Source organism: Pogona vitticeps, chromosome Z (assembly GCF_051106095.1).
Source record: "Pogona vitticeps strain Pit_001003342236 chromosome Z, PviZW2.1, whole genome shotgun sequence".
NCBI classification, from domain to species: domain Eukaryota; kingdom Metazoa; phylum Chordata; class Lepidosauria; order Squamata; family Agamidae; genus Pogona; species Pogona vitticeps.
Window position 1 is genome coordinate 2090046 of NC_135799.1, and position 27653 is coordinate 2117698.

General features: G+C 43.3%; 1 protein-coding gene and 1 pseudogene across 3 annotated transcripts in view; one reads left to right on the plus strand and one right to left on the minus strand.

Moving 5' to 3' along the window:
• The window catches only part of LOC140702929 (uncharacterized), a 547856-nt pseudogene that overhangs the window by 366586 nt on the left and 153617 nt on the right, over positions 1 to 27653 (plus strand). The gene's annotated exons all lie outside the window — the stretch shown is intronic.
• LOC140702944 (uncharacterized) overlaps positions 1 to 27653 on the minus strand; it is a 540061-nt gene that overhangs the window by 342407 nt on the left and 170001 nt on the right. The gene's annotated exons all lie outside the window — the stretch shown is intronic.

A 27653-nucleotide genomic window follows, 5' to 3' on the forward strand; every position in this document is an offset into this window, starting at 1 on the left:
TTCCGGCGCTGCATCCCCCCCTTCCCTCCCCCTTTTTCCCTCTCTCTCACCCCTCCCCCTCCCGACCTCTTTCCTGCCTGAGAGGATTTGGGGCCTTTTTTGGGGGGGAAGAGAGGGACAGGGAGGGGTGTCCCTAGAAAGATATTCCCCCCCCCGGAAAGGGAGAAAAATACTCGGGGGGGGGGGACGAGGCTGAAGTTAGCTTCTTATTCGGCCAGCTTCTTATTCACTTCTTATTCAAGCTCCAGCTTCTTATTCACTTCGTATTCGTGTCCCAGCTTCTTATTCAGAACATGTTGTATTTAAACTATTAAACCAAGTTGGATCACTCAAATATCAGTGTATTAATAATAAATCATATCTCTAACACAAATTACAATAGTATTTTGCCTGGACCAACACTGTTTTGGGCACGGAATAGGCTGGTAAAGTGGGCACGGCTGCATATTTTACCATTTTGAATAAGAAGCTGGAGTGTTGCAAGGGTTAATGTGCCTTGGGCCACAAATTTCACACCAGAAACCAGCAGAGGGGGGTCACTTACATATGACCCAATTGTATTTTGACTGGCCCAACGCTGTTTTGGGCACGGAATAGGCTGGCAAACTGGGCACGGCTGCATATTTTACCATTTTGAATAAGAAGCTGGAGTTTTGCAAGGGCTAACGAGTCATGGTCAACTTCTTTATTCTCATAGTGGCGATAATTTTATTGTTGATTTTCCATTTTTGCTAAATCTTTCAAATGCTGATAATATGTCTAATTACCTTTTACGCCATAGAGTCACTGATAATTGAAAAAACTTTACTTTATTAATGGAGCACAAAAATGTATAAATGAGATTGTTTAATAATTCTGTGCAAAACAAGAATATCTATTTACAATAATACAGTGGTGCCTCGCTTAACGAGCGCACCATATAATGACGAATCCGCATACCGATGAGGTATTTGAGATCTCAAATGCGATTGCATACCGATGGCACCTACGGGCAAAAATCGCTTTGTGATGATCGGTAAGCGATGCCCGGGAATCAGCTGTTCAGCAGTTCCAAAATGGCCGCCGGAAGCCCCAAAATGGCCACGCGCAGCATTTTTGCACCCTGCCCTCGCTTACTGAGGGCGCGAAAATGCCTGCGCTATGGAGCAAATTCGCTGAACGGTGAGTTTGGAGCCTATGTACAGTGTACAGTGGTGTCCCGCATAGCGACGTTAATCCGTTCTGGATTAATCGTCGCTATGTGGAAACATCGCTAAATGGAACGGAAAAATGCATAGGAATGCATTAAATTTTGTTTAATGCGTTCCTATGGGTGATAAACTCACCGTTCAGCGATGTTCCTCCATAGGGGCAGCCATTTTCGGCAACACAGTGGGCCGTCCATTTTGGAACCGGCGACCAGCTGATCGAAAATGGGGCCTTTGGCATTTCCCCCCAGCTGAGCGGCGGGAGCTTCAAAAGCTTACACAGGCTCCAAACTCACCATTCAGCGAAGTTGCTCCATAGCACAGGCATTTTTGTGCCCTCGATAAGCGAGGGCAGGGTGCGAAAACACTGCACGTAACCATTTTGGGGCTTCCGGTGGCCATTTTGGAACCACCGAACAGCTGATTCCCGGCATCGCTTTGCAAAGATCGGTAAGCGAAACGCTTACCGATCATCACAAAGCGATTATTGCCCATAGGTGCCATCGGTATGCGATCGCATTTGTGATCGCAAATACCTCATCGGTATGCGGATTCGTCGTTATACGGTGCGCTCGTTAAGCGAGGCACCACTGTATTATTGTAAATAGATATTCTTGTTTTGCACAGAATTATTAAACAGTCTCATTTATACATTTTTGTGCTCCATTAATATAGTAAAGTTTTTTCAATTATCAGTGACTCTATGGCGTAAAAGGTAATTAGATATATTATCAGTGCTTGAAAGATTTAGCAAAAACGGAAAATCAATAAAATTATCGCCACTATGAGAATAAAGAAGTTGACCATGACTCAACCCTTGCAACACTCCAGCTTCTTATTCAAATGGTAAAATACGCAGCTGTGCCCACTTTGCCGGCCTATTCCATGCCCAAAACAGCGTTGGGCCAGGCAAAATACAATTGGGTCATATGTAAGTGACCCCCCCTCTGCTGGTTTCTGGTGTCACATTTGTGGCCCAATTTTTATTTATTTATTTATTTATTTATTTGATTTTTACCCCGCCCCTCTAGACCATGTCTACTCGGGGCGGCTTACAAAATAAAACAAAACAGTATAAAAATATATAAAATCATAAAAATTACAACTACAGTTTCAATTTAAAACAATTAATTTAAAGAGAGGATTACCAAGATGGAATAGCAAAGAAAAAGAAAAAGAGAAAGGCCCAAGGCTCATTAACCCTTGCAACACTCCAGCTTCTTATTCAAAATGGTAAAATATGCAGCCGTCCCCACTTTGCCAGCCTATTCCGTGCCCAAAACAGTGTTGGGCCAGGCAAAATCAAAGTAGGTCATATGTAAGTGACCCCCCTCTGCTGGTTTCTGGTGTCACATTTGTGGCCCAAGGCTCATTAACCCTTGCAACACTGCAGCTTCTTATTCAAAATGGTAAAATATGCAGCCATGCCCACTTTGGCAGCCTATTACGTGCCCAAAACAGCGTTGGGCCAGTCAAAATCCAAGTGGGTCATATGTAAGTGACCCCCCTTTGCTGGTTTCTGGTGTCACATTTGTGGCCCAAGGCACACTAACCCTTGCAACACTCCAGCTTCTTATTCAAAATGGTAAAATATGCAGCCGTGCCCAGTTTGCCAGCCTATTCCGTGCCCAAAACAGCGTTGGGCCAGTCAAAATACAATTGAGTCATATGTAAGTGACCCCCCTCTGCTGGTTTCTGGTGTCAAATTTGTGGCCCAAGACACATTAACCCTTGCAACACTCCAGCTTCTTATTCAAAATGGTAAAATATGCAGCGGTGCCCACTTTGGCAGCCTATTACGTGCCCAAAACAGCGTTGGGCCAGTCAAAATCCAAGTGGGTCATATGTAAGTGACCCCCCTCTGCTGGTTTCTGGTGTCACATTTGTGGCCCAAGGCACACTAACCCTTGCAACACTCCAGCTTCTTATTCAAAATGGTAAAATATGCAGCCGTGCCCAGTTTGCCAGCCTATTCCGTGCCCAAAACAGCGTTGGGCCAGTCAAAATACAATTGAGTCATATGTAAGTGACCCCCCTCTGCTGGTTTCTGGTGTCAAATTTGTGGCCCAAGACACATTAACCCTTGCAACACTCCAGCTTCTTATTCAAAATGGTAAAATATGCAGCCGTGCCCACTTTGCCAGCCTATTCTGTGCCTACAACAGCGTTGGTCCAGGCAAAATACTATTGTAATTTGTGTTAGAGATATGATTTATTATTATTACACTGATATTTGAGTGATCCAACTTGGTTTAATAGGTTAAATACAACATGTTCTGAATAAGAAGCTGGAACACGAATAAGAAGTGAATAAGAAGCTCGCCGAATAAGAAGCTAACTTCAGTCTCGTTCGGGGGGGGGCGATTTCAACTTGCAGGGATGTAAGGAGCAGAGAATTTTCTATTGGAGACCATGTTTTTGGAGCAAAACTTTCAGAAGCTGCAGAATCAGAATCCAGTCGGGAAGGCCCAGGCAGAATTTTGCAAAGATTAAGGACGACCAGTTATCTTCTTCAGGTGAAAGGTCCTAGTAATAAATCTTTAGTTTGCCATGTCAAGAGGATGAAATTGTATCTGCCTCCAATAGCCAAAATGCATATGTGTGTAAAAAAACAGTTTTGGATCAAGCAGATCAAGAAATCTTGCCTATTTTTGGAAATATTGAAAATGCTTTGGTTAATGATGATTTTGGGGAAACTCAAGATCCAGAAGGGGATTGCACAAGAGTGGCTTGAATCTATTCTTGTCTATTACAGTGAAGTGTTTTCTGATGAACCTGGTAATTATGAAATAGTGAAACGTGATTAATACTGGTGATCATGGACCTCTTACTTGTGATCCTATGGATGTTGAAGGAACTAATGTCAGACATGTGGAGAGAATGGTTAATGAATTATTGAGCGTAGCCAGTCAGAATGGAATAATCCTATATGGACAGTACCCAGAGAAAATTCAGATCGTGTTATTTTCAAAGTGGATTTCAGTCAATTGAACCAGATAACTGAACGAGATTGTGTTTCTTTACCCAGCGTAGAGACTATAACAGAGAGGGCGTCTAATTCTGGATTTATGTCTGTACTTAGAGTGGAAGGAGGTCTTTTTCAAATGGTAATAGATGAGGAGTCAAGAAATAAAAACCAGTTTTGTCAGCCACTTTGGGAGATTCCGTTTCAAAAATTAGCACATGGTTTGAAGAACACAACTCTTACTTTTCAGAGAATTGCTAATGAAATATTGAAAGATTTGCCTTTGGCATATGATTATGTGAAAGAGATTGTGATGCTCAGTCCTGATTTTGCTTCTCACATGGAACATGTTCAAATTGTATTGTGCAGATTGCTAAACGTTGGTTTAAAGGTACAAGCTGATAGATGTCGATGGCTCAAGGGAAGGATTCCTTATCTGGGTTATTGGATTGGACCAGGATACTGCCAACCCTCAGATATTCGAGTGTTTGCTATAAAGAATTGGTCTACACCTACTGAGAGAGAACAAGTTTTGGCATTTCTCCTATTAAAGCTTCAGAATCGTTGCCGGATCCCTGAAACCAACCCCTAGGGATAAAATCTCTTACCTAGCAGGCGTTGCCTCAGAGGGACCTATTGAGGGAGGTGGCAGCTAAGAACAAAAGACCCAAAAGCCTCTACCTCAAAATATGCCTCCACTCTTTGGCTCTTCCCCTTCCCCCTCCCCAAATAAAATCAAGGAAACGTTATTCATGACCTTGGTGACTTCTGTAGAAATAGCAGAGGATGCCAGGACTATAATGTGGAAGGAAAGAACAATTCAATGCTTAAAATGGGTAGAATCTCGGGGAAACGTCTAGCCCTCAGACACACAGAGAACTGGGTTACCTGGAAGTCACTTAGAGCCGGCTACGGAACGGAGTGGGAAGAAGAAACCGAGTGAATCTAAGAAAAGAGGGCTTTTGCACCCACATTCACAGGGGAATTGGTGGCCCCTTCACACCTTGGTCAGCGTCCTCGAGGCCCCTCAACGTGTATTTAGGAAAGATTTAATGCTGGCTGCCTCAGATCTTCTTGATGTTGCCTGTTAATGGGGGGGGGGAGAGAGACGATCTGACAAATCTCTTAGTTGTTCTGTGTTGCCTCTGGCCCAAAGAAAGAAAGATCTGGGGGTTTCATGCCATCCAAGCAGGCTGCAATCCTGCTTCCAGAGAGAGGCCTATGTTTTCCGTCCGCAGTCCTCTCCGATGAAGTCTGCATTCCCAAAGGCATTAACCTGGAATTAAAGGCTGCCAAACTCAGTGGAGCTTGCTTCTGAGCCACCAGGAACAAGAAGATACTGGGAATTCGCCAGATTTTGCAGGATGAGCAGGAACATGTTAGAAGGATGGATCACACCACTCTATACTGCTGCTCAATAGGCCTCTAGGAACCCAGGATTTCAGTGGTGAACATCAGACAATCGCACAACCACTTCTGACAAAATGCATTGCAGAGACTGGGCATTAGCTGTCATCTGTACAGAGAGCACTTTGTTGTCCTCCTCCATTTTATTGATGTCATAAAACAATCCAGTTAGTGTTAGATCCAACCACAAAATGGAAAAAAGAGAAGAAGGGGAGAATGATTATACAGCACATACAAGGAAAACAAGATGTTTTGTGACATGTTTCCTAAATAAATAAATAAATAAATAAATAAATAAACAAACAAACAAACAAATAAATAAAAGAGCCCTAAAATACATTCAGCATTACTGAAGTCTATGGTTAATGAAATAAACTGAAACCTATGGATATGAAGAGCCACAATGTGCATAAAATCCAAAACATCAAGTATTACCAAGCACCTCAGTGGTGGAACTCGGTCATTCTGCTATTAAAGGCAGGATGTTTGATGATTTGCTTGAAAGATGACCTCTACCAAGCAGGGAAATTGGAAGATTTGGATTGAGTTATTTAGCACTTTCACAGCTAAAGGTGGTGGTGGGGTTTCTCTCAGATGTTCGCACAACCACTATTGACAAAAAGCATTGTAGAGAGTCTTTGCAGAGGTGGGGAGAGATCGTGTTGGCCTCCATTTGGGGGGGCTTTCCCCCCAAGCTCCGAGATGTGACACACACACCCCAAAGTCCGGGGCTGGCCCACGTCTCCTTTGTACCACAACTGGCCCGCCCAGCCTCGTCCGGGGGGGGGAGGGAGGGATTTCTTCTCTTGCCCCATTCAAACGTGTGGGGAAGGAGCAGACGGTTGGGACCGGAGGAAAAGCCCCGCCCTGTTGAACTTCTGCCTGTCACGGAAGCCTTTAGAAGGGCAGGGTGTGGACGTGACGACACACAGATAAGAGGCGAGCACCAGTGAACCCCTGAACCCTGAAAAAACAGCACATCCCCCCTCCCGTTTTTTCTCTCCTGAGGGAGGAATTTTTTTTAAAAATGAACGGCTACTAAAACTCACCCAACAACCTTCCTGAGGCAAAATGTTCTGCCCGCCTTCTCAACTGTGCAGGTGCTACAAACCCCCCACCCTGCTGGCTAACCCCAGCCCCCTCTGTGGGGAAGAGGAGCGCATGCACAGGAGGGAGAGCGAGACAGTGAGGGGATCTCACACGTGTGCAGAGACGAGCTGTGGGTGGGCTTGGAGGGCAGCCTGTCAGTCACTCGAGGGGGAAGAAGAGGTGGTGGTGCACAAGAAAATAAATAAGATTTTGAGAAGACTGCCACAAGGAGGCAGATATCCAGGATCATGTCCCTTCCAGACTATGCAGATAGATTTCACAGAATTATTGCCATTGGGGAGACTGAAGTATTTACTGGGTTTGGTAGATCACCTGACAGGATGGGTGGAAGCATATCCAATGGCATCAGCAACGACCGCAGGTGTAGCAAAAATCATATTAGAAAAGATAATACCTCGACATAGGTTAGTAGAAACAGCGGGGTCAGATCAAGGAAGTCATTTCACTTCTAAAGTATTACTACAGGGAATAATGGATGGTGTGGGAATAACATGGGAATTTCATACTCCAGGGCACCGTCCTTCCTCTGAGCGTGTGGAGTGGATGAATCAAACGCTGAAAAAGCAGTTGGCGAAGTTAGTACTGGAAACAAAGCTGCCATGGAGCAGATGTTTGCCAACTGCATTATTGAGAATCAGGACTGCCCCCCGGAAGGATATCGGTTTATCACCCTAGGAGATGTTGTTTGGCTTACCATGCATGGGGGGAGGTAGAATACCCACAGTTGGAAACCAATGACAAGTTTCTTAAACAATAGACACTTGGCCTGTCCACCTCTTTTTCTTTTCTCCGATCAAAAGGGCTTTTGGCTCAAACTCCACCACTGGAATCTGCTGTACACAAGGACCAGCCCGGACGGTGGGTGTGGATAAAGTGCTGGAGAGACCAGTGTGACGAACACGGGTTCGAAAACACACGTGTACGCTTGGACAGAGAGCAATCAGGAGCTTGCACATGCTAAAATGGGCTGAAGAGTCCAATTCAGCCAGCCATGCTACAACACTCCTTCTCACAAGTCTGCCCACATAAGAACACCCTGGTACTCTCAGATATTATTGTGAAAAGGTCAAGTGGGCTTTGTAGTCCTTAGACTTAACTTGCACCACTGACAGGACTCTAAGTAAGCTAGGCCGAGGCAGCACTCTCAGATGACCCTATGACAAGTGTACTGTTCAGGAAACCAAATGAGTTTTATAATCTTTATTTTATTAAAGAAAAAGCATGTTACTAAGCCAAATTAAACCAAAACAAATAAACTAGCATTGTGCTGTTTAGTTACACAGATGTAGTGAGGCAAAGAAAACGTGAAAAATAGAAAAGTATTCAAAAACTCAAAAAGCCATTAAGATGAATAAAAACAATTCCAGTCCAGGAAATCATTAGTAAACAAAATAATCCAAGTAGGTTATGAAAAGGCTATAGTCCTCAGTGATACTATAGAATAAAAATCCCTAAACAAAAGTAAAAATCCATTATATGTCCCATAGTCCTTAGAAAAGAAAAATCCAGTAAATATACCATAGTCCTTACAAAATTACAAGAGCATAGTCCATATGGAGTATTCCAAGAAAAGAAGTCCATAAAGAATATTCCATAGAACAGTCCATAGAAAATAGTCCATGCACAGTCCTTAGGTAAAATCCCATAAGTCCAAAAGTAATCCAGCAAAGCATAGAAACCAGTCCATGTAGGTAGGCCACCAAACTCTCTCTCAAGACATCAGGGTAAGTCCCAAATGGCTGAAATGTAGGTCACGAATCACTGAAAGGTCGGTCTTGGAAAGACAAAGTCCATAGGTAAAAAGTTCCTTTTTCAAGAGTAACTGGCAAGGGCCTAATGCACCTTCCCACGATGTCATCCAATCAGAGTTCGTTACTAGGCAAACAGTCCTGTTACATCACATGAATTCTTTCTCATACACAGCAGATGTTATTTGGGTTTTCTGTGGTGTATCAAAGAGTCACAACAATCCCATCTATCTAATCACACAGAGTCCTTCTCAGGCCTTCAGAATAACATGCTCTCTGCTCGCCTAGAAAACAACTTGTCAGCATAGCACAGATACTATATACAAAGAAACAAAATGGAACCTCTCTGGCTTATTTCTTAATTACAAAACCCATATGCCTTTAAAAGATTTTAACTTAAAAACCCATCTCATCACATGATTGGGACGGCCCACTCCGAGCACTCTTGGTCACTGAGATCACGGTCCGAATAGCGGGAAAAGGGTGGACTCATCATACCAGAGTAAAAGGACCAGTCAATCCACCCAAAAACACAGAATGAAGCAAAATCGTATGGATGCATGCTCCAACCAAGACAAAGTGTATCCAACTACTGGACAATAACTGAACAGTTCCATCAATATGTCAAGGATTACAGTCCATTGTCGCCTTTTGAGGGTCTAAGGTCCCTCAACCATGCCATGTACCGCATACAAGCGGTGGTGGAAATATTAGCAAACGAGACAGGGGGAACCTTGGAGCTAATAAAAATAGAACTGAGCGACTTGAGACAGTTATCTTTGCAGAACAGGAAGGCCTTGGACATAATCTTGGCTGTTACAAGAAGGAACGTGTAAATGTATTGGAAAGGAGTGTCGTGTGTATGTTCCCGATTATGGGAAACAAAATTGAGGAACATATAAATCATATAGAGGAAGTAGCTGAGGGTGGAAGAAGGGTGGAACCCATTATCCTGGTTAAGGAGCTGACTACCAAATTTAGGGTGGTTAAAGACAGCTTTTCTGGGAGCAGTAATGATGATAGTAAGAGGGTTAGTATGTTGTTGCATTTTACACTGTGGTCCCATGCTTTGTGGATGCATAAAAGAGACACATCGGGGTGTGTTTATTCCAATGATGGCAATCCTGTTGTTGTAAGCGATCAGCTCCCCTAGAGCAGTGGTTCTTAACCTGGGCGATAATGCCCCCCCAGGGGGCGATTTCATTTTTCAGGGGGGCGGTAGAATGAAAAGGTGCGGCATGGGGGCACTGGAGCAGAAGGGGGGAGGTAGGGGGTCGCTGGAGCATGCCAAACCTGTGAAGATGGTTGCAGCCTTTTTACAATGTGCATGAATATGTATTTTCCTCCAATCTTAATTTAGTTTCAGAGTTTTCGTCTTGAAATTTTTAGTTCCTGCATTGCGGTTTGTTTGTGTGCCCTTTTTATATTTCTTTTTGAGTCTTAAAATTCCCTTGCAACTAAATCATTAAATGTTACTTTTTGGGGGCATTTCATTTTCTTGGAATTGAATTTTGTTTTCAGGGGTCATTGGATTTAAGTGTCTTAAATGAATGAATGAATGAATGAATAAATAAATAAATAAATACTGTAAATAAATACTGTAAATAAATACTGTAAATAAATAAATAAATAAATAAATAAATAAATAAATAAATAAATAAATAAATAAATAAATAAATAAGATATCATCACCACGGGGAGGGGGCGATGATAACTTCCTCAATGGCTCAAGGGGGCGTTTCTTTCAAAAAGGTTAAAAACCACTGCCCTAGAGGATGCTAGATCGTTTGGACAGAGAGTAATTAGGAGTTTGCACACCCTTAAGTTGCTGGGTTGAGTCCTGGTAAGTCAGCAAAGGCCTGTGCCAAACACCCGCTTACAAGTCTGCCCTAATAAGAACACCTCTGTACCTTAGGAAAATTCAAAAAGCCAAACATATGAGCTTTGTAGTCCTTAGACTCAATATGCTCAACAGGTTAGGACTCAGTAGCATGAAGTGGCCTAAGTTTCCCCCTCAGGGTGACACTAGGACAGCTTTACTGTTCAAGAGACCAATTGATTTTTATAATTATTATTTTATTAAAGAAAATAGAAAATTCCATAAAGAAGAGTAAATTTATGCATAAGCAAGCAAAAGATCATTTTCCAGGTTGATTACAAAATACTGTAGAAATGAAGCAATGAATCCATTAAAATACAAAAACACTGAAAATCCCCCAAATCCCCCAAAATTATAAAAAGCTACCTAAGGGAAGGCAAAAAAGCAAAAGCCCCCCTCCTTCTAAAATTCCCTACATTTTGCACTGTCCTTTTACTTGCACTGAGTAGCAAGCAACCAGACCTAGAAAAACTACATAGTCCAAAAAGATAATCCACAGGAAAGAATCCATGAATGAGTCAAAGTATGTCCCAAAGAATGTCCATAGTAAAAGGAATAAATCCAAGTGAGAAAAAGAATGAATAATGAATCCTGAACCCCGAATCAATGAATCCCCCTGTCCATAGTAAAAAATAAAAAAATTCCTTTTTCAAGCTTCGCTGGCACATCCCTGATTTCCCATCTCTCACACTGTCATCCAATCACGGCATGAAATTAAGTAAACAGTCCCCCTTTATCTTCTTTCTTCTATGCTCTGTCTTCTTCCCAAGGGTAACAGGTGTGGTTTGTCCTGGCCGCATGCAATTGCCACAACAAGGTCCATCCTTCTTATCTAGGAATGTTCTTCTCAGGCCTACAGAAAAACAATCCCCCCTCTTTCTGGAAAAATACACTGTCAGCATTGCAGATATCATTTATACAGAGAAACAAAATGCCATCCATTTTATATTGTACACTACTACAAATCCCATCTTCAGTACAAGATCTAAACCACATAAACCATCATCATGACAGTTGTTGTTTAGCCACCAAGTCGTTTCCGACTCTTCGTGACCCCATGGACCAGAGCACGCCAGGCCCTCCTGTCTTCCACTGCCTCCCGGAGTTGTGTCAGATTCATGTTGGTAGTTGTTGTGGGTTTTTCGGGCTCTCTGGCCCTGTTCTGAAGGTTGTTCTTCCTAACGTTTCACCAGTCTCTGTGGCCGGCATCTTCAGAGGACAGGAGTCAGAACTGCACCAGAGCAAAGAGTTCTGAATCCTGTCCTCTGAAGATGCCGGCCACAGAGACTGGCGAAGGAAGAGCAACCTTCAGAACAGGGCCAAAGAGCCTGAAAAATGCACAACAAATATGCAAAAGTATTTAAACTTTACAAATATATATATAGAAAGTTTAAAAGCACTATTTGGCTGTGTGTTAACACAGAGAAAATTTTGTTCTCACCCAGCCATGTGTAAAATCCATTGCCGGCTGTCACCTCCACATGGTTATCTTTCCGCTCTTCCAAGGACTTTCACCCGGCATCAGTTCCATCATCTGTTGTACTCCATGAAACCAAAAATCTACGGTTCTCAGTTCCTTTCTAAGAACAGTTTGTGGGAGGTCTCTCCCAATTTTTATATCTCTTTGTTCTGCATCAGTCAGCAAAACCAAATCTTCCCAAGGCTTTGGTTTCCCAGCCTCCAAGAAGCTCAGATGTTAAGGATCAAAGGATTTGGTCACCTCTGACCCAGTGCAGTCCAGGGCCCGAAGAGATCAGAGCTTGAAAAACCAAAATTTCCACTCCTTCCAACAATCCCTACCATTACAAAGCAGCATACAGTTGTGCCTCGCTATACGATTGCCTCGTATAACGACAAAACTGTATTACGATGATCTTTTTGTGATCACAAAAGCGATCGCAAAACGATGGTCAAAATGGTTTTTTTTTTTTTTTTTTTTTTTTTTTGCTTTGCGAAGATCAGTTCCCTGCTTTGGGAACCAATTCTTCACAAAACAACAATCGCTGAACAGCAGATTGGTGGTTCCAAAATGGCCATCAAAAAATGGCTCCCTGCTGTTCCTGTGACGGATTCCTCACAAGACAGGCAGCGAAAATGGTTGCCGTATGGAGGATCTTCACTGGACAGTGAGTTTTGACCCCATTGAAATGCATTGAAGGGGTTTCAATGCGTTTCAATGGGGCTTTTCTTTTCGCTTTATGGTGTTTTCGCTTAACAGCGATTTTCCTGGCATGGTTTAACATCGTTAAGCAAGGCACCACTGTACTGTCAATACGATATATTTTTTAAAAATAGAGAATACAGATTCATTGGTACCCTCTTCATGAATATTTTATTCATGAAGAACCAGGTATTTCTATATTTTAAAAATAGAGAATACAAATTCATTAGTATCCTCTTTAAAACTCAATTACTATTATTATTTTTGAGGAGCTTAAAAAGATGGCGCTGTGAGCAGACACATTTCTGTACAGCTCCGGCATAATCTCTATTACTTGGTAGATTACCAAGCCAAACAGAAGTTTCTTCCCTGTTTTTCTGCTTCTGTTTCTCCTTTTGGATAACGTTCTTTGAAACTATGGGGAAGAAGAGAAGATCCAAACACCCTCTCAGGCAAGAGAACTTGCCAATAAAGACATCAAAACAGAGGCGGCTGGAAGACTGCCCGGCATGGTCAGACGCTGCAGACCCAGAGGGTGAGTTTGTTAGACCTGGCTCTCCTGGTTCCCTAATCAGAGATTTCGCAGAAGACCAGTTGTCACCCTCCTTGACTTCACAAGATAACCAGTCCGCACAGAGTGAGAATTCTTTTAGCAATTACTTTTTAACTCTGCTTGGCGAACACTGCACAATTACTGGAAAGACAATTTTATATATATGTCAACAGCTTAACTCTATCATAGTTCAGCTGGACAAGCTTAACAAGACTATTCTGCCCATATCTTTATGCCCCGGACAAGACACAGGACCTCACTCCAATTGCCCAGAAAGAACCAGAAAATTAACTGTACCTGATACTCGGATGTGTGCAGAGGTTTCCAAGGAGACAAGCCGCTCCCTAATGAGAAATCAAACTGTGTTAGAGGTCTGGGACACTCCGCTAAACAAGGGTAGATGGACAGACAAACAACATGTGCTCAATTCACTGGGCAGCCTTTTATGCTTGGATAGTCGTAAAATTGATTTATTAGAAATGACACGTCTCCCGTGGTGCTTCCAGTGGCCGCGCTGCTTCCGTGTGCTGCTGAAGTTCAAAAGTCTCAGAATTCCCCATTTACTTCATGAGAAAAAAATATCTTCTTGAATTTTACAATATATTCTTGCATAGAGTGTTCAGCGACATGTCTATTAAATCACTGATACCAAAGAACATGCTGAAATGCTCCTTATCAGCTTCCTCTGAAACTCCAAGGCCAAGTCTTGTACAGCTGCCCAGCCTGCAGCTAAGAGACAACGGCCGTCAGAATACAAGCATCAGAGCTGACTCTCCATCTGCTAAGAGCCCAGGTGTTCCTTCTCTATTATCTGAACTAAAAGCAGCAACTAACAATATCGGAAGCTCCTTAGTTAAGCTAAAATCATCTCATCCTGAGCCTTGCGTGGAAACACACCCGCCCCGTCCCAGTTCAAGCAGTGCCCAGGACATCGAAAAAGGCAAAGGGAAGAGGAAAAGTAAGGAATTATGCAGTGATTCTCCTCTTGACCCTTCAGTATCCATGTCTACAGCTGATGCATTGGGAAATACACTCCCTGGGCCAAAGCCACCAAGCCTCTCGTCCGAACAAAAGACCGCCACTAAGGACCTGACCATTCCTGATCCAGACACATCAGTAGATCTGATGTCACTAGTATCGCCAGCCAGACCCTCAATCGAAACACCGGGACAACCGGAAACAATTGGCATTTCCTCAAAAAAAGTTGCATCGAGGGAGAGACTGCCTATGATGAAGCCCAAACCATTCCGACCTTGGAGCACCTCTCTTGGAAGTCCATTGACGTGTGTCCTCAGAATGAGCCACTGTCCACCTTATCACTCATACGGTCCAGCTTCAGCTCCACCAACGGTCCTGACCTAGGAGAACTTCTACTGCAGCGTGATATTGATATAGACAGCGAGACTTTGCCTAACAAGGCCATTGATGGGTTCAAAGTGCTGCCACGGGAAAACCAGAACCTGGTGCTCAAGAAGATAGAGGCACTAAGGCAGGAGATGAGGACCCTGGTCGAATCCTCCCAGCCTAAGAGCACCCTTGAAGGACCCTTATCCCCTCAGGGGATGAACATCTCTATCATGAGCCTACAATTAGGTTAAAAGCCTGCAAGGGCAGGTCCTCCCCATATAAGGAATATATCCAGGCAGAGTTGCCTACAACTACCTACACACCAGTGGGCCCCATGTCGTTAACCACCAGAGCAGCACAGAGACTGCAGGATGACCAGCCAGGACATGACACCAGGGACCACAGTAATTCCTCTCAGTCCTCAACTCTCCCTCAACTACTTAATATCCAAGAGTCTAGGCAGAGCGAGGAACTACTGACACCACTGCAAGTGCCCTGCTCCTCATCTAATCCAGCTAAGGTGAGTGTGGACATTCACAACCACAAGAAGCTCAGTGACTGCCCTATGGTCCTACTGGTTCTGCTAGAACCTTTGGCTACCTTGGCTGCAGACAACCTATCCAGGGTGGTCCCCTACGCAGACAGCCTGCCGCTGAATACGATGATGTGTGCCCCACTGCTGTCTGCAAACTGACATACAGCCAACTTGCTCTCCGTTGGCCCCTCTGCTGACCTTAGATTGATTTCCTGGAATGTGGCGGGGTGGTACAGGAAACTGCAGGACCCTGAGTTCCGTGATTTTCTCCGAGGCTTCAGCATTATCCAACTCCAAGAAATTGGCAGTTCATTCTATACTACTAACAGGAAATGCCTCATACTCCCTTCCAGCACAAAGGCTCATAGCAAAGGGCCACCCATCTGGGGGCCTAGCAATATTAGTTGCTGACTCCCTGTCTTCAGATTCCGTTCCCACAGTTGATGGTAGCTGTAAAATCCAGGGTATAAAACTTAAAACCAGGAACCAAGAAATCTTGATAGCCAATGACTACATGCCCCCAGACTCTTCCAAGTCTCACAGGGCCTGTCAATGGGAAGCCTTGAGCCACGCCTTAGACAATCTTGATCTTAGGTTTCCAGGGATCCCTTTGCTGTTAGCAGGAGACTAGAGTAGGCCAGGGTGAGGTAGTATTCAACTGTGTCCTGGATACATTTCGTGATGCTTCCCTCTTACATCCTTATGTTTCAGAGAGGCAGTCTAAAGACCACCAAATTAATGACGCGGGGATTCATTGGCAAATCTCTGTCTACTTAGAGGTTTAATCTGGCTAAATGGCCTTACAGAGTCCGACAGCGAGGGTGAGTTCACGTACATCTCCCCCTACGGATCCAGAACAATAGACTATATTCTGATCCCTGTTTCCCTTTTATCATGCGTGGCTGAGTGGGTGAGCCCTTAGCTAGTGACTATTGTGACAAACCCAGACCTACCGGGATCTGCCACAGTTTCACTAAGCTGCCACCAACCATTCCCTATAAGAAGTCACACAGACCAGGGATGGATTTTCAACAAATAAAAGAATAAGGTTTATTTAAATACAACACACAGGGAAAATAAAATGATCCGGTGAATAAGATATAGTAACGTGGCTTAGTCTCATTCATACAGGCACACAGTTTGGTTCACACAGAACACTTAACTTGAAGCACAGACCCTGAACCTATCAGTTCTGGCTAACCAACAGACACCTGAACCTATCAGGTTGGCACTGACTGACACACAGTAGTACCCTGTCTGACACACAGACTCCCACACCAGCTTCTTCTTCCCAGCTGCTGCTTCTTCCCCTCAGCTTCTCACATATATATACAGTACAGCCCCTCCTCCTGATGTCCCGCCTTCCACTCCCCATAGGATGGAACTTTCCCTCCAAACCCATGACAGACAGGTAACATCAGTGCTGTATGTAACAACTATCTCCCCTTATGTTGTAGCCTTGCTCTCAACACAGACTCTACTGTTATGACCAACTTGGCCCTTGAGGAGTGCACATTGATCCTGCCCAGAATCAAATGGAACCATAGAGCAAAACATCTCTTTGAAAAAGTAATTAATCTAGAGATGACATCGCAAGGCTTCCTCAACTGGTGATCTTCATCAAAGCCCGAAGATCACATCAAAGGTTTTGAGAACCTAATAGACACCATATTAGTTAGCCTTGGCCAGCTTCCTCAACAACCTCAGAAAAGACAGGCCCCCGCCACATGTCCTAGGTTAGACAAGGATTGTCTTGCCTTGAAGCAGGATATGAGGAGGATCTATAATAACTATAGATCCTCAAAGGCCTTCAAGCTCCCCTCTCAGTATTTCGAGTTGAAAAACCACCTCAGAATAGCCATTAAGAAGCTCCATCATCGCTCTATAATGGACTGTTGGTCTCATTTAGCTCAGGTTATCAACTCAGGTAACAAAAATGTTGGGAGTGGTTTCAGGTTCTTTCATTTTTCATAAGAACTCACAGGACCTCCCCTATATACCAGCTGAGATGTGGGAACAGCACTTCTTGGCCACAATGCCAACCGACTCGCTCCCACCCAGCGATCTTCCGGACTGGGCCCCAGTTACAACTAGTGAAATAACAAAACTTATAGGACACCTTAGAACTGGAAAGGCTCTGGGTCCAGATGCCCTTCCTCCGGAACTGCTTAAGGCTTACCCCGATTGGTGGGCGCCTGTGCTTGCTGCTTTATTTACCACCATTAATTGATCTGGTATCATGCCTAGAGCATGGACACAGGCCATAGTTATTCCCATTTATAAGAAGGGCGATAAGAAATCCCCTGCAAATTATAGACCAATAAGCCTTCTCGCTATCATTGGGAAGATGTACGCCAGTCATTTACTCCACAAACTACAAGACTGGCTATTAAATCAAGATATTCTGGGACCTGAACAAGCGGGTTTTAAGGCAGGGAACTCTACATTAGACCATTGCTTGATTTTATCCCATCTGATTTCTAAATACACTTCACAGCATAATACTTGCTTTTATGCAGCCTTCCTAGATCTAAAAGGGGCCTTTGATTCCATCGATAGAGATATCCTATGGCTAAAGCTCACCAGGCTGGGTATTGACAGGAGGCTCCTTTTCTTAATCCAAAAACTCCATGAGGGCTCCACATGTCGCATAAAAAAGTTGACGCAGGGGGCACTTTCCAATCAGATTTTCGCCAACAGAGGAGTGAAGCAAGGCTGTGTTCTGGCTCCAGCTCTGTTCAATTTATTTATTAATGACCTCACCGCACTCCTACTTAATATCAATGGTCATAGCCCCAAATTAGGCCATTTACAGATTCCAATTCTATTATATGCGGACGACATGGTTCTCCTCTCCCGCACAAGGGTTGGCCTAAAGCGGCTGGTTACCGGTTGCTATGACTATTTGATGCACAATAATCTCCAGATAAACTTTGAGAAATCTAAAATTATAGCTTTTGGCAAAGCTTGGAAATCCTTCTCGTGGTCCTTCAGTGGCAATTATATCCAGCAGGTGGAGAGTTTAAGTACTTGGGTGTCTTTTTTCATTACCGACACTGCTGGACAACTCACCAACGGGCAGTGATTAAGTCTTCAAACCTCTCAGCACAGGCTATCTTACGTTTCCATCATACGTGGGGCCACTTTTACATCCCTGCCGCACTGCAGATTTTTAATGTGAAATCAGCATCACAGCTTCTATATGGTGTCCCCATTTAGATGTCTGCATTACACAGCTCTGTGGAAAGAGTCCAATCTACATTTCTATATAAAATCTTTGGCCTCCCCCACTGTGTGCCTTATGCTGCTCTATGCCTTGATGGTGGTCAACACAGGATCAAGACCCAGGCCTGGCTCAGATTCCTGAAATATTGGATCAAAATCTGTTTCTTCTCACCCAAGGACACCTTATGCCAAGTGCTACTTGCCGACAGTCTGTTTCCAAAAGGTCTGGCTCTATTTATTAAGAAAATCAAGACCCTGGGGCTGTCACCAGATTTACTGGGCTCAAGACCCCCCATCCAGGGTGCTTCAAACAATTAAAAAAGGGTTTTGGATATAGAAGGGCAAACTTTGCATAGGGCTGCCCAAAGAGTTTGTTCTCCACTTCACTTTGCCCCTCACCTATGGCTGTAGACCAAGCTATCTTTATCACTTAGAACAGCCACAAGATTAATGGGCATTTACCCTTGCCAGATGCAATATAGTACCATCGAGCTTAGCGCAGGGCAGGTATAAGGGCTGACCAATAGAACTGAGAGTCTGCCCGTGTGGTCATGAAGAGGTTGAATCCCTGCAGCATATGCTATTTTATTGCACTCTGTACTAGGATATTCGCCTGTCTCATCTGAGTGCTTTTTTCTCCTCTCATTCTGGATGGGATGATTTGAGGAAAATGCAGCATCTTTTAAGTGGCAATATTAAGGAACTTACCCTGTCAACTGCTAGATACGTATATGCCATTATGCAGAGACGTCATAGTGTGCTCTCGCAGAATAAAGAGCCCTAAATAGGCTGGAGGAGTGAAGGTTTTCTCAGAGTCATTGCCAAGTGCCATAGAAGTTGATGGTGGAGCGGTTTTGCAGCATGGACTTTCACATTGTTTCAATAGTACAAGTGAATGTGGGGCTAATTCTGTAAGCTTGCTTAAAGATAAGAAATTGCATTTAAACCTGTCGGGTTGTGGGACTGTTTCTAACACAACCAATGAAGGGGGAAGCGCTAACTTTTTGGGATTACAAAGTATTGATGTTTCTCCAGAGACTGAAATCATATCTGGAAACTTTGGCCCAGTACCACAGTTAATCTTCTCAGAAAGATCTTTAGAAAGAAAAGCAGAGGTTTGGGACCATACTTATTTTCAACAGCCTATTTTCCAAGGAAGTGGTGAGAATGCTGATACTGTTTCTGAGGCTATGCAGAGTACTCCCGAGGGAACTTTGATGCAACAGCGGCCTCTTGTGACCAAACCTGATAGCACAGCTAATTCAGCAATACAGGTATTCAGGGGTGTGGCATTTCTGGACCAAGGCGTTCCCAATATTGTACCTGTGGTTGCAGAGGTAGACCAAGAGAATAATGAGCAAGGTGGAGGAAGTGATATGGAGGTAGATACTGGCGTGGAAGGCTTTGATCAATTTAGCCCAGGACAGATATTGGAGTCTGTGTTAGCTAATCACCAAAACGTCTTCTCGACTTCACCGGGAGAAACTCATGTGGTGAAACATTTTATTACAGTCAAGGATGGTTTGACTGCTGTTTCTGTTCTTATGGACCTAGAAGGGACTAAGGGCAATTTAGTGTCTGGAACTGTTGAAAGTCTTATTTCACAAGGAGTGATTGAACCATGTAGAATAGCTGTATTCAATACTATTTCAGTGTGTCAAGGCAAACAGGATGGTCTGAAAGTGGAATTAGATTTTAGCCAGTTAAATAAGTTCACGGAGACTGAGACAATTCCTACAATCAATGTTGAGACGTTGGTAGAAATTGTTGCAAACACTGAATACATTTCTGTGGTTGGAATAAAAGGAGGTCTTTATCAGATTTTAATTAAAGAGGAACATCGCCCTTATACGTCATTTACTTGCCCTCAGGGGATTTACCAACTCAGAAAACTATCACCTGGAATGAAAAATACCTATGTTACTTTTCAGAAAATGGTTGATGAATTGTTTGGTGATTTATATTACGTGATTGGCTATGTAGACAACCTTGTAATTTACAGCCCTGATCCAATTCAAGCAGACAAAAATGCTTTGACATTCTTAGAGAAGCAGAGACATCGAAGCCCAAGATTAATGCAGTGGTATTTCAGATTGCAAAAATATAATTTTGATGTTGAACATCTACCTGGAAAGGAGGCTTTAATTGCCCACTGTTTATCTAGAATGTTCAGTGCAGATGCAAGGGGAGAAACTGGCTAGAATTGTTAAAGCTCTGATGTTTAATTTTCTTGATATTCTGTATGACAATGTTCCTGAGCATACATAGAGTGTTTTATCCATTATTACTTCATATCAGTATATTGGTTTGTCACGTTATTATGATGTTAACCCTGGTTTCACTATTTTACTGTTGGATGACTAGAGTATTATCTGAGCATATGCAGAGTGATGTATTTGATTAATTATACTAACATGTTTGTTCTTCTGTTTTTCAGACTAGTAGAAGTGTCTAATGCAATTTTCTCTCATGTATGGTAAATGCTATAATTATAATAGTTCTCATGTAACAATTGTTTTGCTATTTTAGAATCATATTTGAAATGTATTACCTTAGGTTCAAGTTAATATCTTTCTCTATTTTGTTACTGCTTAATTATGGCATCTCATCTTATTCAGTTATCAAAATTAAAACTTAAATTGTTTGAGAATTTTGTTAATCTTCCGGGGTCTCAGGACAGATCCCTGGGGCACACCGCTCTTCACTTCCCTCCATGGTGAAAATTTGCCCATTCCTCTCTGTTTCTTGGTTCTCCACCAATTCTCCATCCATAAGAGGACCTGCCCTTTTATCCCGTGACTGTGGAGTTTTGTCAGCAGCCTTTGGTGAGGGACCATGTCAAAAGCCTTCTGAAAATCTAGAGACCATATCCACTGGTTCTCCCACATCCACATGCCTGTTGACCTTTCCAAAGAACACTTAAATGCTTGTGAGGCAAGACTTGCCCTTACAGAAGCCATGATTTCCCCTCAGCAAGGCTTGTTTTGTCAGGATTTGTTCCTAACCTATGAACAAAGGGTTAAATTTAATATTGTAGAGGAAATGTAAAATAGATGACATATGCAAAGTCATCCCTGTAAAAGTCAAAGTGAAATGGTTGACTGATCACATGCAGCCGAAACAAGCTTAGGCAGTGCTTGTTAACCACATTCAGCTGCATGGTCTACAATGGTAGGCTGCTCTCACTATATAAGCAGAGGAGTGAGAACGGCATATTGCCACTCAGTTGTGAGTCTGGTGGTCTTTACTTCACTTCTTTGAATGTCTGTGTTGCTCTAAGTGATTTATGCACAAGCTATATTGTGACGGACAGCTCACACGTCACTCCTGTCCGTCAGGTTAGAGCTCTTGTGTGGAAGCCTATGACAGGACAGGAGAGGTGGAACCAACGGAACTAGAGGAGAAAAAAGACAGTTTGGGACAGTTAGAGCAGTTAGGGCAGTTAGAGAGTTAGAGAGAAGAAGAGACAGAGATATAGAGAGAGATTGAAAGAGTTAAAAGGGTTAGTTAAGGAACGATTGAAAACAAGAACTTGGAAAGTTAGTGTGGTCAAGAATGGAAAGAGTTAAAAGTGCTAAGAAATAAATAGTTGAAAATAGTAATACCATGATTAAAGTGAATCTACATAAGCCAACATAAATGTAATCAAAGCAACGTTTATTGAATGAATAATAAAAGACCATCCATGATTTTCTTTATGTGATTTACCTACAAACCCATAAATAAACATTGTTATGGTTGTTGTGGGTTTTTCAGGCTCTTTGGCCGTGTTCTGAAGGTTGTTCTTCCTGACGTTTCACCAGTCTCTGTGGCCGTCATCTTCAGAGGACTGGAGTAGAAACTCTGTCCATGCTCTGTTGCTCTTTGTTGGATAGTGGAGTATTTTTAGCTGTGGGAACAGCTTTTGTCCTTTTCAGGAGATAGGGTGATCAGCGTGTTTTTGTTGTGGATCAAAGAAAAGTGGAGGAATTTGCCCAAGCGCTTGAGGAAACCCTTCCGGGCCCAGCTGATAACAATGCACCTGAACAATGGGACCATTGCAAGAATGCTGTTTATGACACCACCTTATCCAAATTTGGCAAGAAGACCAAAAAGATGGCAGGCTGGTTTGAAGCCCCTTCGGAGGAATTGATGCCAGCCATCGAGGAAAAGAGGAGAGCTCTAGCTGCTCGTAGCCAAGTCCAACAGGCTGCCAGGAGATGTTCCAACGATTATTGGCTTCAGCTCTGCTCTTAGCAACAGACACAGGTAACATCAAGGGAATGTATGATGGGATCAAGCAGGCTTTAGGTCCAATACAGAAGAAATCTGCTTCCTTGAAGGCTGCTACAGGTGTGATCATCCAGGACCAAGCACAGCAGATGGAATGCTGGGTGCAGCACTATTCTGAGCTATATGCCAGAGAGAATGTAGTAACTGAAGAAGCATTGAATAACATTGAGTGCCCACCTGTCTTGGAAGAGTTGGACAGTGAACCAACTTTAGCAGAAATAAAAGCAGCCTTGGATTCCCTCGCCTCTGGCAAAGCACCTGGGAAGGACAGCATCCCTGTTGAAGTGCTGAAGTGTTCGAAAGAGATCATCACCACTGAGCTGTATGAAGTCTTTTGTCTTTCCTGGAGGGAAGGTGGAGTACCACAGGACATGAAAGATGCAAACATGGTCACACTGTATAAGAACAAAACAGACAGGGGCAACTACAATAACTACCATGGCATCTCTCTTCTCAGCATTGTAGGGAAGCTGCTTGACCGTGTTGTGCTGAAGAGGATCCAGGTGCTTGCAGACAGAGTCTATCCAGAATCACAGTGGGGATTTTGAGCTAATAGATCCACCACTGACATGGTATTCTCCCTCAGACAGTTGCAGGAGAAATGTAGGGAACAAAAACAGCCACTCTTTGTTGCCTTCATAGATCTCACAAAGACCTTTCATTTGATTAGCAGGGATGGCCTTTTAAAAATACTTCCCAAGACGGGATGTCCATCTCGACTTCTTAACATCATCAGCCGCCTAGAGTGGTCATCTGACCAGATAGGCGGGGTAAAAATACAACAAACAAACAAACAAATAAATCAGGTGATTTCATGAGGGAATGAAGGCCACTGTCATTTTTGATGGCTCAACATCAGATCCCTTTGACATCCGAAGCGGAGTGAAACAGGGCTGTGTCCTTGCACCGACCCTGTTTGGGAACTTTTTTTGCTGCGATAAAGGACATCTGCAAGCGGGATCTGAAGGCCTTAGGAATGGACCTCAAAATGGGAAACCCTGACATCTGAGCGTTCAGCCTGCAGGCAGGTGGTGCATCATGGCCTCTCCCTTGTCCAGAAGGCTGAAGCAAAGAGACAGTCCCGAAAGCAGCACAACCAGGGAGCTGGACAGGGGATAGAATGTATTTGTCTTCAGTGTGGAAGGGATTGTCACTCTTGAATTGGCCTTCTCAGCCACACAAGACACTGTTCCAAGACTTCCATACAGAGCATGTTACCATAGTCTCTCGAGACTGAAGGATGCCTACTACTACTACTATACGTATGATCTGAAGTCTGAATGTATCTTGCCGTAAGTTTCTTATCAAACTCTCTCTGTGTTTTTCCTAAACTTTCCATGTCTTTATTCTGCTTATTAAAGGGGAGGATTTGAAGCTGCCTGATAAGAGCCTCTGTTTAATTTGTTATCTTGGGCTCCAAGGTTTCTTTTCACTAACAGAGTGCTCTTGTAGCTTCAATATCCAAACGCTGACTCCAAGCTTCTGGAGAGGCAAATGCCACATCTGTGTTTGGAGTTGGCGCCCCGACAACATGTTCTTCTCGGTGTTTTAAGATTTTCTCTTGGACGAGGCTTTCCATCACCTTCCCTGGAACAGACATTAGGGTAACTGGCCTGTGGCTTCCCAGGTCCCTGCTCCTTCAACTTTTTAATAAATTAGACAACCACACTGTGTTGGGTGTTGGGGCAGGAGGGGGGCAAAAAATGACAAAGTTCAGGAAAATGCTAAAAAATTGTATGATGCCAGTCACTTTGGGTTCGCTGGTTCAGAATCAACCCAAACCAATGAACCAGCAATTTCCCACATATTTCCTGGTTATTGTGTTTCATTCATGCCCATATTTAACTAGTTCTGCTCTATTTGTCACTGGACAGGCCTCACCTTGAGTCTGGAAGATGAGGCTGGAAACCCCATCAGAGGCCAGTCTGTGTGGGCGGGTTTTGATCATGCAATTTTTTTCCTTAAGTGTCATGGTCATATGCAAACCTGACCTCCTACTGGGACACAAGGTCTACAGAAAATCCACCCACACAGACCAGTACTTACATGAAAACTCCAATCACCACCCATGATAAAAAAAGAGGCATAATCAAAACACTGGTACACCATGGAAATCAGAACTGTGAAGCTCAATTTTTCAGCAATGAACTCAATCATGTGAATTGGGGCCGACAGGCAAATGGCTGTTCCAAGAATGAAATCACAACAGCCACCAAACTGAGAAAACAACACTGAAATGAAGAAAAATAACAGCCACCCACAAATAAAGTATTTCTGCCGTACATCAATGGAGTCATGGACTGTGTGTGGAAACTTTTGAAAAAACACAACCTACAAACAGTATTCACGACCACCACAAAAATACAAGAAATGTTAAGGTCAGGAAAGGACAAAAGGGACCCTCTCACCACTGCAGGAGCATACCGGATACCTTGCAGTTGTGGCCAGGTATATATTTGGACCACAAAATTCAGCATCCACTCCACAATCAAAGAACATGAAAGATACTGCAAACTGAAACAACCAGAAAAATCAGCAGGAGCTGAACACGGGAGAACTGGACAACACCACTAATCCTTATGTTAGACTATACAGGGAAGCCACTGAAATCCACAAAAAGCAGCAGTTTCAACAAAAAAGAAGAAAGTCTAAAACTCAACAAAGCTTGCCTCCCAGCACTGAAAAATACAGCCTGCAAAAAGGTCAATGAACTCTACCCAGCCACAAGGACTGGTTAAACGTTTTAAAAGAAAAACCTCCAGAACACGGCCAAAGAGCCCGGAAAACCTGCAACAATGGATGATACTGTAATAACAATTGAAACGATTAAGAGGCAAGGAAAGGCTGTGAAAAACTGGAGTGCACCTGGTTGAGAGGAGCTACACGGAGTTTTGTTAAAGCATCAAACACGTCTCCATCAACATACAGCAGTGCTGTTTAACCATTTCAAAATTCGACATCTGAAGACTAGATGACAACATGCCACACATTTCTGGTAATAAAAAGGGCAACGAACCCAGTAATTATTAACCAGTTACATGCCTTCCAACAATGTTCAAGCTCCTCACAGGAGTGCTAGCAAGATCAATATCTAAACACTTACCTGAAAACTCCTTGTACCCAACTGAAAAGAAAGGGAACTTTAAAAAAGTCAAGAGGCACAAAAGATCAGCTGCTTATTGATAAGCAGCTGTCTAAGTGACTCAGTACAGTATGGAGTACAATGGACATAATCAGTAGATCTATTTCTCCTGTATGCAAATTGCCATGGATCCAAAGAAGATGGAAGACTAGCCTTAATGTAATCCAGCACCAATCTCTCAAAACATTTCATAATAACAGATGTTAAAGCTACTGGTCTATAATCATTGAGAGATACCACAGTTGACTGCTTGGGGACTGGCACTATGATAGATGTCTTCAGACAACTGGGGACAGAACACTGCAACAAGGATAGATTGAAAATATCCATAAAAACTCCAGCTAATTCTGCAGCGCAGCCCCTAACAACCCCTCCCATGATTCCATCTGGTCCAGCTGCTTTTCTAATGTTAATATTCTGGAAAGCGCGTCTCACATCTGAAATCTGCGGTAGTAGTGGTTGTCTGTTGATGGTAGATTATAATGATATACTATAGATAGTAGGTGCTGGAATAATGGTTGTTCCCGTTTCCACCTCAAAACGGCTGAATAATTGATTTAACTGCTCAGCCAAAAATTCACTGCTGCTACACAGACTGTTTTTGTTACTCTGCCCCATGATTTGTCGCAGGCCGTGCCATACCCGGCGAGTGTCAGAGTTCTCAAGATGTGGCTCAGTCCTCCGGCTGTACATAGCTTTGGCATCCCTAATACCCTTTTTCAATTTAGCTCTGGCCTCTCTACAGTGGTGCCTTGCTTAGCGAGCGCTCTGTTTAGCGATGAAACCGCATAGCGACAAATTTTTTGCAATTGCTTTTGCAATTGCTTTGCGATGTTCCCTATGGGGGAATTTCGCTTTGCAATGATCGGTTCCCCTGATCATCGCAAAGCAATGATTTTTAAACAGCTGATTGGTGGTTTCAAAATGGCCACCAGGTAAACAAAATGGCCCTTTTTCAATTTAGCTCTGGCCTCTCTATACTGTAGCACATTAACAGAATGAAAAGCAGCATTTCTGGCTTTTAGTAAAAAGCACACTTCTCTATTTAGCCAAGGCTTGTTGTTAGAAAACTGGTGGTAGCAACAACATCGATGCAGCTTTTGATATAAAACAGTACTGTCGGGGTATTTGTATCAGCATTGTCCTCCTCAAACAGTGCCCATTCAGTGCTCCTAAAGCAATCTTCAAGTTGCTCAGATGCACCCACTGACCACACTTGTATTTCTCTAGTTGGTCTGATTCTGTTAACAAGAGGTCTGTTTGATGGAATCAAAAAGAGAGAGATATGATCTGACTGTCCCAAACTAGGCAAAGGCTTTGTCTTATATCCATGCATGATATTACTATATACCTGATCCAAGGTATTTTTCCCTGTAGTGGGACAATCCACATACTGATGAATCTTAGGGAGGACAATCTTTAAATTGGCTTGATTGAAATCACCTGCTACCACCAGCACTCCATCTGGGTAGGCCTGCTGCTGCTTGCTGATAGCAGTTAACAAAAAACTCATAGCTGTGATTATGCTAGCATCAGGAGATATATATATTGCAGTTATTATAACAACATTAAACTCACGAGGCAGGTAAAAGGGGCGGCATTTCACTGCTAAATACTCCAAATCAGGAGAACAGTGAATGTCCATTATTTTAACATCTGTGCTCCAGTTATTGTTTGTGTAAACACAAACCCTCCACCTCTGCTCTTTCCTGTCTGCTCGATGTACTCTGTGTAAAGATCATAATGCCACAGTCCCGAATATTTTTCTGCAGGGAGATAGTGTGATAAATGAGATGAGAGCATAGAGGCTCTCGTCGGAATGCTGTCCTCCATTAGAACCTCCAGAGAGGTACAGACTACTCCGCCGCCAACGCCCCCCAAAAGAATACACCAGGGGACTGACACAAGCCTGCGGGGTCTAATTGTAGTTACCCAGATCAAAGGAGAATTGGTGGGAAGAGGAGAAAGGGGGAGGTCCATGGCAGAGGTGGGAATGGGGATTATAAATAGGGAGGACGAGAACATCCCAGGTGGCTGGGAACTTATTTGGATAGAAGACCCGTGGACTGGGAAATGGGAGCGGGTAAAGGTATCCAGAGAGGAGGCAGACTATCGCCGAAGA